The 12,787-nt window shown below is 52.0% G+C and overlaps 1 protein-coding gene across 2 annotated transcripts in view; it reads left to right on the top strand.

Annotated features, from left to right (window-relative positions):
- Window positions 1-711: 711 nt before the first annotated feature.
- Window positions 712-12,787, top strand: part of ABAT (4-aminobutyrate aminotransferase) — an 81,141-nt gene continuing 69,065 nt past the window's right edge. The window contains exon 1 of one of the 2 annotated variants that reach the window (XM_045071970.1): window positions 712-829. The gene's annotated coding sequence lies outside the window, so the exon portion shown is untranslated. The remainder of the gene's footprint in view (window positions 830-12,787) is intronic. The other variant, XM_004750414.3, reaches the window with a different exon arrangement.

Genomic DNA, 12,787 nt, shown 5'->3' with positions numbered 1-12,787 from the left:
TACACCCACGAAGGAGGTACTGTCACTATCGTCTTCCTTTGCTCTTAGGGAAACTGAGAATGGGGTAGGTTGGGTGATCTGCCCGAGATCATGCAGACGGAACCATGGACTCTTAGTCCAGTGCTCTTTGCATTGCCTCCAGGGTGCACAAGCTATTTCTCTCGTGGAGCTGGTTGGGCAGGAGGTATTAAGCGAATGGCAACTGGGAGGGCTGAGCGAGAGGGCCCTGAACGCCCGCCCCGGAGGGTGGCGGTGCAGAGAGGGGCAGGGCATCATACGACACTGAATCCGGATCTCGGGTTCCAGAGCCTGGGCGCGGGGTGCAGGTGAGGCAACTACACTCACTCGCAGCCCCCAGGACCCAGGATAGAGAGGACAGGAGGTAATTAAGGTCTAGGTGAAATCAACCTATAGAGCCGCCCCCTTTTAGAGACGCGCTTTCCACCCTCCATCAGATAGGCTCCCCTCCGGCCTGACGAGGGTCCTCAGCCTCCTCCTCCCCAGCCCTAACCCTCGCTCCCGGCCCTCGCGGTCCCTCCTCCAGGCCCCCGGCTCCTTCGCCCCCGGAGGCCGGACTCTGCCCCCGCCCTGCCTTCCCCCTCCCCCCCGGGGGCGGTGGCCCGTGGCGGGCACGTTCATTGGCTGCGGCGCGAACGAGGGCCGGGGCCGGCAGCGCTGATTGGCTGGCGCGGCTCGGCGGAGCCAGGAAACCCCGCGAGTCGCTGGGGGAAGTGGGGCAGAGACTGGACGCACCCGGAGCTCAGAGCGCAGGGACCTCAAGTCGGAGCCCCGCAGATCCGAGTCCGCAGACCCGAGCCCGGGCCTTGAGGTAAGCGCACCGCGCCGGGTAGCGTGGGGGCGGGCCCGTCCACGCGAGACGGGTCCTTCGGCCATGCATCCAGGGAGCAAAAACGGGGCGTCTTCCTCCAGAATCGGGGCCCTCATCCACTGGAGACGCGGGTCCCCTCCCCCAAAAAGAGAGGGTCTCTCACCATCCAGAGAGCAGAACAGCCTCTTTTCCCATCAGAAATGGGCTCTTTCAGTCCTAGCCCCAGGTTCTAGAGATAGGATTCCGCTCCCTAATTTACCCCTTGGAATGGAATGTACCCTCCCAAAGTGGGGTCCAACCTCCGCACGTATCTAGGCGCCCCCCCCCAATCTCTTCGGAGACGGACGCACCTTCCGCCTCCCTCAGAAACTAAGTTTGGATCTCTTCTCCCACCCATGCTTCGGAATGATAAGGGTCTTAGATAGATAGATCACAGATAACAGTATCCTCCCTCCAGGGAAAATGAAAGCCCCCAGATGTTCTGGGAAATAAGCCCTTCCTCAAGACAGGGAAATCTCAGGGCAGAGACTCTGCATGTCACCCTCAAACCCAATAGGGATCTCCCTGCCTACCCCACCTCAGCATCTGGACTCTGGGATTTGTCTTCAGATAAATGATGATTCCGTTCCCCTCCCCCACCCCACCCAAGACCCCCTTCCCACCCTTTACAGAGAAATGCTTGCGGCAAACACCACCCCGTTAAAGCACATTGGGGAGGGTACCGTCTTCCTCCAACAAATGTAAGGCCAGGGACTTTCATACTCAGCAATAGGACAAGGGTCTGGCCACCCATCAGGACGGAGTCACCCACCTCACTCCACCTCTCTCTAACCCTTTCAAGAGACAGCCTCTCACTAGCACTCTACACCCACTCCCCCTGCCTTTCCCAAATCCCATCCTTACCGACTAGACTCCCACACCTCACTGCTGCACCTAATTCCATCTCACCTTTCTTCTCCCGCCCTGGCCAGAGATGAGTCCAGAGGAGGTTTGATAAGAATGAAGCCCTTAAAGCCAAGATCCTGAGCCTAGGGAGGATCCTTCTACTGCCCTCTGAACTCTGACTGCAGAGATGGCCTCTGAGGCAGTAGGACCACCAGGGACCCCCCCCCACTCCCCTCACACAAAGGGCTGGTGTTCAGGATATTCTCCCCTGAGGCAGTCCAACCTCTCCCCTGGAGAAGGGAGTGTCACATGCAGAGAGGAAGACCCCAGCTTGCCCCTTTACCCACAGCTCCAGTGGGCACTGCTCAGTAGAATTCCCTGGGCACTTGGCCAGAGCAGGTAGATGCTACAGGAACCATCCACTGGCTGGAGAGAGTGTTGGCTTTGCTGGGCTAAGGGTCAGGGTGTTGGTGACTTCAGGGGGGGGCGGAACAGCTCTTCTCCGGCAGGCAAGCGTGGAGGACAGGAACGAGAAAGGCAAGGAGCTTTGCCTTGCTCTTTAGAGCTGCACCTGGGACATGAGGTATGGAGAAATGCGTGTCCTGGATGCTCAAAGAGGTCAGCCCCGGGGAGAGGTAAGACTGGAGTTCTAAGCTTCTGGATTAAAGGACTTCTAGAGGGCTTCTAGATTGAAGATCCTGCCCCTTCTTTTGAAGGTTGAGCGAACAGAGGCAGAAAGGGGAAGATACTTGCTCAAGGTCATCCGGCCAGTGGGTTGCAAAGCTAGTCACAGTCTCTCCCAGGATTGTAGGGTACTGGCATCCAGGACAGGAGCTCCGGTCCTCACATTTACAGCTGGGACTGCTGGGATTGACCTCTCCACTTGTCAGAGGTTGTATAGAGGCTCCGAGAATGTTGCGCAGCTTAGAGGGGGCAGAGCTGAAATGCAGCACTGCCCCCCGCCAGCAGACCACCTTGTAGAATCCACTCCTGGGGGTCTGCACTTAACTGCTTACCCCATGGGAGCTTTATGCTGAGCCCTCCACCGCACTGACACTTGCCAAAAGCCAAATCGACCGAGGATGGTGGATGAGATGGGTTGCAATGTGCTGGTGCCCAAGACTGCAGCCGGGGCCTCAGTTGTGTAGCTGGGTTTGCTCCAGGAACTTTGCACAGGCCCCTTCCCTCCTGTCCCTGCAGCTATCTCATACCCCTGTTCAGAGCACAGCTTTTGTTCCTGAGGCACTGAATGGGGCCAGAGCTGAAACTGGCCGCAGGGCTCCAGAACCACCCAGCTGGGCAACAGTGACCAGGTCCCTGCAGATGGGAGGGTCTTGAGGCAGGGGCTTCCCCCTGCCTCCAGCTAAAGGGCTGGCAGTTATGCTCCAGTTTAGAGGAGGGAGCCCTGTGCAAGCTGCCAAGGTCAAAGTTCAGAGCATGATGGGGGCTGGAGTGCATAGGGGTCAAGAGATCGGTCCCTGGACTCCTCTTATCTGGGTCTAGAGCCCAGATCTGCTACTTAGTGTGTGATCTTGAAGAGATTTTTAACCTTATCTACATAAAACGAGTTAATCCTCGTAAAGTGTGTAGCCTCTGCAACAAATGGGTGGGAGCAATGATTGTGATTTCAAGTGCAAAGTCATAAAACCTTTGTGCTTTTAGGACCGCAGACCGCGGTGGTCCGATGAGCCAAGAGTGTATGGCTGGGGAGCCTCAGGCAGGCCATTCCCTCTCTGGGGCTCACTTCCCTCATCTTTGAATGAGGTTTGTTGGGGGGCAGGCATCAGATAAGAGAGAGCCGCAGAGCAGGCCTTCTTATCCTTGGCAGTATGGACATTGGGAGCGGAATAATTCTCTGTCTTGGAGGCCATCCTGTGCACTGAGGGAGTTGAGTTCCATTCTGGCCCCTCGTTACTAGATGCCAGTACGAGCCTGTCTGGCTATGCCAACTAAACTGTCTCCAGGCATTGGCAGACGTCCTCTGGGGGACAGAATGACACCCGCCTCTCCCACTGAGAACTGCTGGCCTAACGCACGTGTTTTGCATATCCTTGATGCTTCTCCTTCTTGGGCCTCCTTGTTCTGCTTCCTGCATGATGGAGGGGGTGGTGTCTAGCCGCTGAGCCTCTCCGCATTAACAGCGATCTCAGTCCTTCACATACAACACAACTTTACTGTGCATTGACCCGGCCTCCCATTTCACAGATGAGCAAACTAAGGCTCAAAGGGGTGAAATGACCTGCCTAAGGGCATTACCCCCTTCCCTGCTAGAGGTCAAAGAAATGTTCATGCCAGCAGCAGTTTCAGAAATAACCTGGTTCTGGAGCCTTCTTCAGAAGGTCCTCTGGCCTTCTTTTCCAGAACTCGCACTGCCCTCCCACCGCTAGGACTCTCCTGGAGCAGTGCTCACTCGTGCATGTAGCTCGGCGAACACAGGAACGTTTACTGCAGAACTTTGCAGCACCAGCACGGGGAGGGGCTACAGCCCAGTGCGTTCACACGGGGAAATGAGCAGTCTTTTTAGAAAAATGAGGGAGATGTACATTCCTGACCTGGAAAGTTCCCCGAGACGTTTAGTGAAAACAATAAAGTTGCAGAATTAATATATACAGTATAAAAAAAAGATACATGTGAATGCGTAGGAGAATTAGTCAGGCAAGAAAGGGGCACAAAAGAGGCATGTAGGGACGCCTGGGTGGCTCAGTGGGTTAAAACCTATGCCTTTGGCTCAGGTCATGATCCCAGGGTCCTGGGATCGAGCCCCGCATTGGGCTCTCTGCTCCGCAGGAAGCCTGCTTCCCTCTCTCTCTGTCTCTCTGCCTGCCTCTCTGCCTACTTGTGATCTCTGTCTGTCAAATAAATAAATAAAATCTTAAAAAAAAAAAAAGAGAGAGATGTATATGTAAGAATATACACACGGGGGAAGACGAAGGGGAGGAACCCTCCAGCCGGCTTCCCGTGCATTACAGATGAGCAAAGCACAGCACCCAGAGGTTGACAGACTTGCTCTGAGTCACTCTGCCAAGAGGTATGGCCATGGGACCCCAGCCCACAGGAGGAGCCCCACCGCTGTTCCCAGGGTCAGCATACTGGGTGCAGGTGAGGTCTGCGGACCGCACATTCCTGCCTGGACCTGTCCATCTCTCTGGGGAAGTGCCATGCCAGCAGTCTCAGTGGCTGAAACTTGGGCCTCTGTACTTCCCGAGAGTTCGGAAGCCACGAGAGAGGAATCTGAGGCTTCCCTGTCCCAGGCTGAACTTCTGCCCTGGCTCTAGGGAACTCGTCAGCATTCCAGTGGGCTCTGGGGTCACAGCGCCCACAACTGAACGGGGCTCCTGCCAGCATGACCGTGTCACGGGACCACTACACTTCTCAGCATCTTATTTCCCCAACTTTGGAAAGGGGTTAATAGTGGAAAGCAGAAAGGAAAGAGGTGGGAAGCGGGCAGTAATAGGACCTGCTCATCACGGAGCCGGCTTGAGTATCTCCCTGAGGGAATTCACCGAACAATGTTCCAACACCTGGTGTTCTCTGCTGCTACGAACACGTACCTGCAAGTTTTGGATTTTATTTGTTTTTAAAGATTTTATTTATTTATTTGACAGAGATCACAAGTAGGTAGAGAGGCAGGCAGAGAGAGAGGAGGAAGCAGGCTCCCCACTGAGCAGAGAGCCTGATGAGGGTCTCAATCCCAGGACTCTGAGATCATGACCTGAGCCGAAGGCAGAGGCTTTAACCCATTGAGCCACCCAGGTGCCCCACATGTTTTGGTTTAAAGGCAGTTTGGGTTTCCTTTCTTTTGGCTGTATGTCCAGGCATGAACCAGTCAGGTCACATGATCAGTCACATGGTAACTCTTTGTTCAACCTGTTGAGGAACTGCCAAACGGCACCATTTTACGTTCCCACCAGCAGCGTGCGAAGGTTCCAATTTTTCCGCATCCTTACCAACGCTTGCTGTTTTCCAATTATTATTATTATTATTATTATTACTGTAACCGCCGTTCCAGCAGGTGTGAAGTGGTATCTCGTTGTGGTTTCGATTTGCAGTTCCCTAGTGACATGGAGCGTCTCCTCGTGTGCTTGTTGGCCATTGGTGTACTTTCTTGAGAGAAACATCTATTTAAGTCCCTTGCTCATTTTTGAGTTGTCTTTTGTGGTTGGGGTTTTATTGTTGTTGTTGTTGTTTTTAATATTCTATTTATTTATTTAGAGAGCTGGTGCATGTGGGGGCAGAGGGAGAAGGAGAGAATCCCAGCAGACTCCACTATGTGGGGCTTGGTCCCACAACCCTAAGACCATGACCTGAGTCAAAGTCGAGAGTCAGACACTCAACTGACTGAGCCACCCAGGTTCCCCTTGTGGTTGAGTTTTAAGAACTTTTTATATACATTACTGTGTGTTGTATTGCCATTTCCTCTTGCATGGAGGCATTTGCTCAGCTCCTGTGGGTCAGGCTGTCTTGTGACCTTGGGATACCAAGGTGACTATAATAGTTACTGCCCCCAAGGGGCTCCCAGTTTAGAGCAAAGTTTCTCAACCTCAACCCTACTAACTCTGGGGACTATCCTGCGCGTGTTAGGATGTTTAGCATCATCCCTGATGCCTATCCCACTAAAAGCCAGTAGCACACTCCCACCCCCCATATTTGGACAACCAAAAACGTCTCCAGACATCACCAAATGTCCCATGGGGGCAGACTTGTCTCTGGTAGAGAACCACTGGTTTAGAGGCTAAGATAGGTGTGTATATCTACAATTTCAGTCCTGTCTCTTGTGCATAAGAGGGTTCATGGTGGACCTTCAGGACATACTTGGATGTTGGGTGGGTGATTGGATGGGTGGATGGATAGATGGATGGATGCACGGACACAACCACTTTGTTGGTTAGATAAAGGGATGGTTGAGTGTGTAAATGGACAAATGAATAGATGAATACAATTTACAACGCCCAGACATGTGCCTGAAATTCTACTATGGGAAAACAAAACAGTGTTCTTCAAACTGCAATATTCTATCCTTTCTCTCCTCCTAGCATAGAGGTTCTCACGCTTGAGTATAAGAAGCCCTGGAGGGCTTGTTAACTCACAGATTGGTGGGCCTCACCACCAGATTCATTAGAGTCACTGGCCTGGCAGAACACTCCCAACCTGGTTTCCATGTTCTTTGAGAACCCTGTACCCGAATCCCCCACCTCGCCAACCTGTCCTTTCTCAGGGGTCTGTAGACTTAACTGCCAACTCCTCCCACTTAGGCGCTCGTGCTAATTACCTTGGACTATTGGCAGTGTGCTGGAAATCTGTTCCGTGGCCACACTGAGAATTTCTTCAAAGCTGGGACCCACTGTGTCCTAGCTCCTCACTTCTGGGAATGTGTTACAGTGCCCCGTAGCATCACAGCATCTGGATACTCATTAGAAATTCAGACAGTTGGGGGTGCCTGGGTGGCTCAATTGTTTAGGTGACCAACTCTTGGTTTCAGCTCAGGTCCTGACCTCAGGGATTAAGCCCTGAGGGGGGCTCTGTACTCGGTGGGGAGTCTGCTTGAAATTCTCTCTCTCTCCCTCTGCCCCTCCTCCTGCTCGCTCACTCTCTCTCTAAAATAAATAAGTAAATCTTAAAAAAACACACACACACAAAGAAAAGAAATGCAGACTACTGGACCCTACAGAGGCCTACAGAATGTAAATCTGCAATTTAATAGTGTCCCAGTTTGGCGGTAAAGGGTGGGAGCTGGCATTCGTGGTCACATTCAAGTTTGGAATTCTTGTCCTAGGATATCTTTGTCACCCCCACAACTCAGAGCGAGGCCTTGCTTAGCTTTGCCAGTGAGCTCCACTGGCAGCGCTTGATACAGTATAAATGAGGTCCGGCTGGAACATCACGGGCATTTCTGGTCGTTCCTGTCTTTGCCTCATGCACTTTATCTCTTAGAATGTCTGAACCGAAGGCTTGACCTGTGAGAAAACAGAGGTCCAGAGGAGCAGGGCCTTGCTCAAGGTCACAAGATGATCATGAAGCAGAACGGAGATTGCCATCCATTCCCTCGAGGGGAGCAGGACCCTGAGGGGTTGATGGGCCACCGTGGTGACACAGCATGGCTCGGGAGGGTGGCATTCAGAAGTGGCTGGGCTTGCTCTTCCAAAGCAGGGGAAAAAATGGGAGATGACTTAAAAGTAGGCCAAGAGCCTGGGTGACTCAGTCGGTTAAGCATTTGCTTTCAGCTCAGGTCATGATCTCAGGATTCCAGGATCCAGCCCCCACACTGGATTCTTTGCTCCATGGGGAGCTGGCTTCTCTCTCTCCCTCTGCCCCCTCCCTACTTGTACACTCACTTGCTCTTTCAAATAAAATCTTTAAAAGTAAAAGAAAAGCAAGCCAAGAAACAAATTGAGTGGTATGCTTTCATTTACTCAACAAGTTTTTATTGGGTACTCCACAGACACCAGACGCTGACATTGTGTATTTGGTATTGAGTGAAGACAGCAAGGTCTTGCCCTTAGTGGCTTCTGTCCTGGTGAGTGGTCCCATCACCCAAAGTCCATTCACTCATTACTGTGGCCTTTAGTTGCACAACTTCCGTGTGTCCTGCAGAGTACTAGGGGTGTGTTTGTGTGACGAGGGAGAGATAGAGACCCAGCTGCTACACCAGAGGTTCTTCTAGGCTGACTGTGGGGAGACAGACCAGAACATCTGCTGTTCAGCGAGATGCATCCTGGGGAGGCTGGGAGAACTTAGAGTCTGGAACTCAGAGAAACCCTGGGGATGCTAGGGAAGAAATTGCAGGCAGAAATGGCAAGACAGATAGTCTCAGAGAGACTGAGAAACAGAGAGAATTTGAGCAGAGCCTCAGAGACATCACTGAAAATTGTAAAAAAGACAAATCTTCAGGGGTATCAGGTGGCTCAGTCGGTTAAGCATCTTGTGTGCCTTGGGCTCGGGTCATGATCCCAGGGTCCTAGGATTGAGTCCCATGTCTGGCTCTCCACTCAGCGAGGAGCCTGCTTCTCCCTCTCCCTTTGCTGGCCACTGTCCCTGCTTCTGTGCATGTGCATGCGCTCTCTCTGTCAAAATCTTTAAAAAAAGGAAGAAGTCTTCAGATTAAAAAAGAGTAAAATCATGACTCCTATGCAGACACAAAAGCACTGGATTAGGATTGTGTTAAGCTCACTCAGTGAGGGGCCCAAGTAGATGTTAGAACCAGTTCAAAGGCGAAGTCAACTAAAGCACAATTATGTATGGAGGAAAGGTGTGTTGAGATGAATTGCAAATGGAAGCAGAAAATGACACGACAGAATTTGCTCGTCTATCACTTTGCTATTACTTACAAAGAATTGGAAAAAATAGCTCAAAGATAACGAACAAGGCTAGAACCAGATAACCAGAAAGTTTGTATTATATGTAGATAATGCATAATATTCCACTAAGACACAGTTCCTCCCCTCCCCCCATAAAACCAGTGTTTAGAGGATGGTGGAGGCTTTCAGTGAGCACAGGGTGAGTGAATGAGGAGAGGGGAAGCTGCAGGAGGGCCAGGTCGTGGACACCCAGGTGACTGATGGTAGTGTGTGGACTTGACGCAGAGACCAGTAGGGAACCGTGCAAGGGTTTTAAGCAAGGAGGTGACCTGATTTGATTAGCACCAAAGAAAGATCCTTCCGGAAGCTGGGTGGAGGGCAGACTCCAACTATAGGTGGGTCAGAGAAGCCTGACAAAAGACAAGATGACAGGGACATCACCTCGAGTAAGGCTTGGCACATGTCTTCTGTAAAGGGCCAGATAGTAAGGACTTGAGCCTTTGCAGGCCATACAGTTAACAATCACAACTACTTACCTGTACCACGAGCAGCCAGAGACAGTCTAATGAATGGGCAAGGCTGTGTTCTAATAAAACTTTATTTACATAGATGGGCCAGTGGACCGGATGTCTTCCCCCACCACCAGCCCTCCACCACGGTTTGTCCATTTCTGACCTAGAGTGGTAGTGGAGTAGCTAGAGCTGTCCATGGTTTTGACAGGCCTACAGATCCGTCCTCTGCCTAGATCTCTAGAACCCATTAGTAGCTCTACTGGAGGGAGCCTAGGGACACCTTCTCCCATTAGCCTCTGAGCACGAGTTCCCTGAGGGAATCAGGCAACCCTTGGGGCAGATCCCTGGCCTTTCAGCAAAAGCTTTTAGGACCTCAAAACTCCTCTGGAGACAGGATTGGCCGAACAGCCTCTTCCAAGCAGCCAAAAGAGCAAGCCACCTCGGGAGGGCTGTTCCTGTGTGGGAACAGAGCCTGCCTCCCCTCTCCTTGCCCAGAGCTGTAAATAGCTCTCTGCTGGCTTTGCAGGCTGAGCGCCCTTCTGGAGACGGGCTGGAAATGAGCACACCAAGGCAAGGAGCGCTTGTGCAAATTACCGCCTGCACGTGGGGTTTGCGAGCCTGGCATCCTGCCCCAGCCCTTAGTGCACAGTCCTCCCAGGGACCAAAAGCAGGGCTCACATGAGAGCGGCACGTACAAGGACGTAGATGTTCTGCTCTGGGGACAAGGTGTGGGAAGGATTCAGAGCTAGGATCTCAGAGTAACCACAAGCTAGAGGGAGAGGGGAAATGTTCTGAAGACCCTGGACTCTGCCTACCCTGATGCAAGGACTCATAAATAGTGGCTGTTTGTGTTTGCCTAGGATTCAGTGGATTTTAGGGCTATGGCTAGGGCTGTTCTAAGGGGTATATTTGGTCATGTCCCTGAAGGAAAGACTGGTCAAACTGCAGAGGTGGGAACGCAGGCCCAGAGAGGGTGGCAGACTTGCCCTGGCTCTCAGAGTAACAACACCATGTCTACGGAGCGACCCAGGCATACGGACTCCGAGGCCCCGGGCCTGACCCTGAGCCACACGGGTGCCACTGTGTCCATCGTCCCCATCCCCCAACCCTCCATCTGAGCTCCGTTTACTTCTCAGTCATCGGGAATAATAACGTCCTATCCCTTGACCAGCTGCTGTGGCAAATGAGAAAGCAGAATTAAAAAGTCAGAAATGCTGAGTAAGACCAGCAGTAGGCAGAGGAAAGTCTGAAGCTCACAAAGAGCTCGGATTATTAGTAGTCATTGATCTCTTTCAGCCGAGTGCCCCGCCTCAAGGGGCACACTCGAGGGCCTGCCGGGAGTATGGGTTGGGGTCTGTTTCTTCGTTGTTCCTGTGGGCTCAAGGGAAAGGTCACGTCTGTTGTGGGCTTCCTGAAGGCGCTGGAGATGGTGACTTCTGGACCTCAGTTTCCTCATCTGTAAAATGGCCACAATGAACAACGTATTGGCGGTTACCGGGTAGGAAGGTCAGGGTGAACGTGGCTGAATACTTTCTACCTGCCAGACACCAGGCTCTGTTTGGATGATCTCATTTGACGCTTTCAGTACCCAGATGGGAAGGTCCTCGTGTGGATGAAGGCAGAATCAGAGGGTTTTAAATTCCTTGGCAAAGGTCCGAGGTAGGAAGGCCCGGAAACTGGACTTGACCCGAGACCTGCCTGGCTCCAAAACCCATCTTCAAATGTGTGACCTCCGAGGGCCAGAGAGTCAGAATCTGGCTCCTTACCTTCCCATGCCTTTATCTGTCCACTCTATATGTACTTACTCTGTTTTTAAGTGATAATTTATTTTCTGAATAGGCCAAGTAGCACGCAGTAAAATACTCCAACAGTAGAACTTACAAAGAAAAGAAAAGTAAATTTCCCTCCTTTATGCACATCTCCTGGGTCTCTTCCTTTCCCTCGAGGCAGCTCCACTATTTTAAAAGGGATCACTGTTTTGCACTTTGGGTTTTTTCGTTTTCGTTTTGTTTTGTTAGGGGAGGAGGAGCAGAGGGGAGACAGAGAATCTTAACCAGACTCCCCTCTGAGCTCAATCCCAAGACCCTGAGATCACAACCTGAGCTGAAATCAAGAGTGAGCCACCCAGGTGCCCCTCACACTTTGTTTTTTTTTTTATCCTTAATACATTGCACGGGGCTCTTGTTACCCTTTTCCATGGCTGCAGAAAATTCCGTGCTGTCGGCTACTACTTACTTATCCCACCAGCCCCTGTCGACAGGCTTCCGCATCGTTCCCAGTATCTTGCCATCCCGGAGGAGGCAGCAACAGACAGCGATGTGCATAGTTATTTCACACACATGCAAATATTTCCGGAGCATAAATTCCTAGAAGTGGAATTGCTGCATCAAAAGCTATGTTGTGTAGGGGTTTTTTTTCCCCCAAATCCTTTCTGGAAACCTTTTTCTTATTAAATATAACATGCATATGGAAACATACACAAAACGGAAAAGAACAACTCAGTCTTTTCTCGCGGAGCTAGCAGTCCTATAAATGCAGCCGAGTCAGGGAGCAGACTGCCCTCCGGGAGCCGGAAACAGCAGGCTCCTTCTGCCCTTTGTAAGCATGATTCTAGCCGCAGGGAAGCCCTTCCATTCTTTCCCAGAGTCTGTCCTTGCCCTGGCCTAGCGCTCTTGTATATGTACTACCTGGGGAGGCATGCTTCATGACAGATTAGTTCTGTCGGTTTTTTTCCACTGCGTCTAGCTTCTCCCGCATGCCGGGACATCTGGGATTTATCCAGGCTATGCCCCAGAGTTTTGTCCATTCGTTTTCACTGTTGGCAGGTTGTCAGGGTGTGCACGGGCCCTCATTTCCCTTATCTTCCCCACGGCTGCATTTGCGTTGTTCGCGGTTTGAGACCTGTCTTCATCTGCCCCGGCGCCATAACAAAATACATAGTTCCGGAAGCTGAAGGTCCACGATTAGGGTGCCAGCCCCGTCCGGTTCCGGCAAGGGCTCTCATCCTGGCCATCTTCTCACTGTGTCCCCACATGGCAGAGACAGCACCCCGGTGTCTCTCCTCCCTACAATGACGCTAATCCCACCATGACAGCTCCACTAGCGCCACCTCATCCCAACCCACCTATCTCCCAAGCGCCCCATCTCCAAATACCATCACGCTGAGGGTTGGGGCTTCGCTCTATGAAGGAGGAAACACGATGGGATCCACAGCAAGGCTGGTTACACATAGTGCTGCCATGAGCACAAAGTGGCTGCCCGATTCG

Source organism: Mustela putorius, unplaced genomic scaffold (genome assembly GCF_011764305.1).
Source record: "Mustela putorius furo isolate JIRA1106 unplaced genomic scaffold, ASM1176430v1.1 tig00004007_pilon_pilon_pilon, whole genome shotgun sequence".
NCBI lineage: Eukaryota > Metazoa > Chordata > Mammalia > Carnivora > Mustelidae > Mustela > Mustela putorius.
This window is presented reverse-complemented; position numbering and strand designations above follow the sequence as displayed.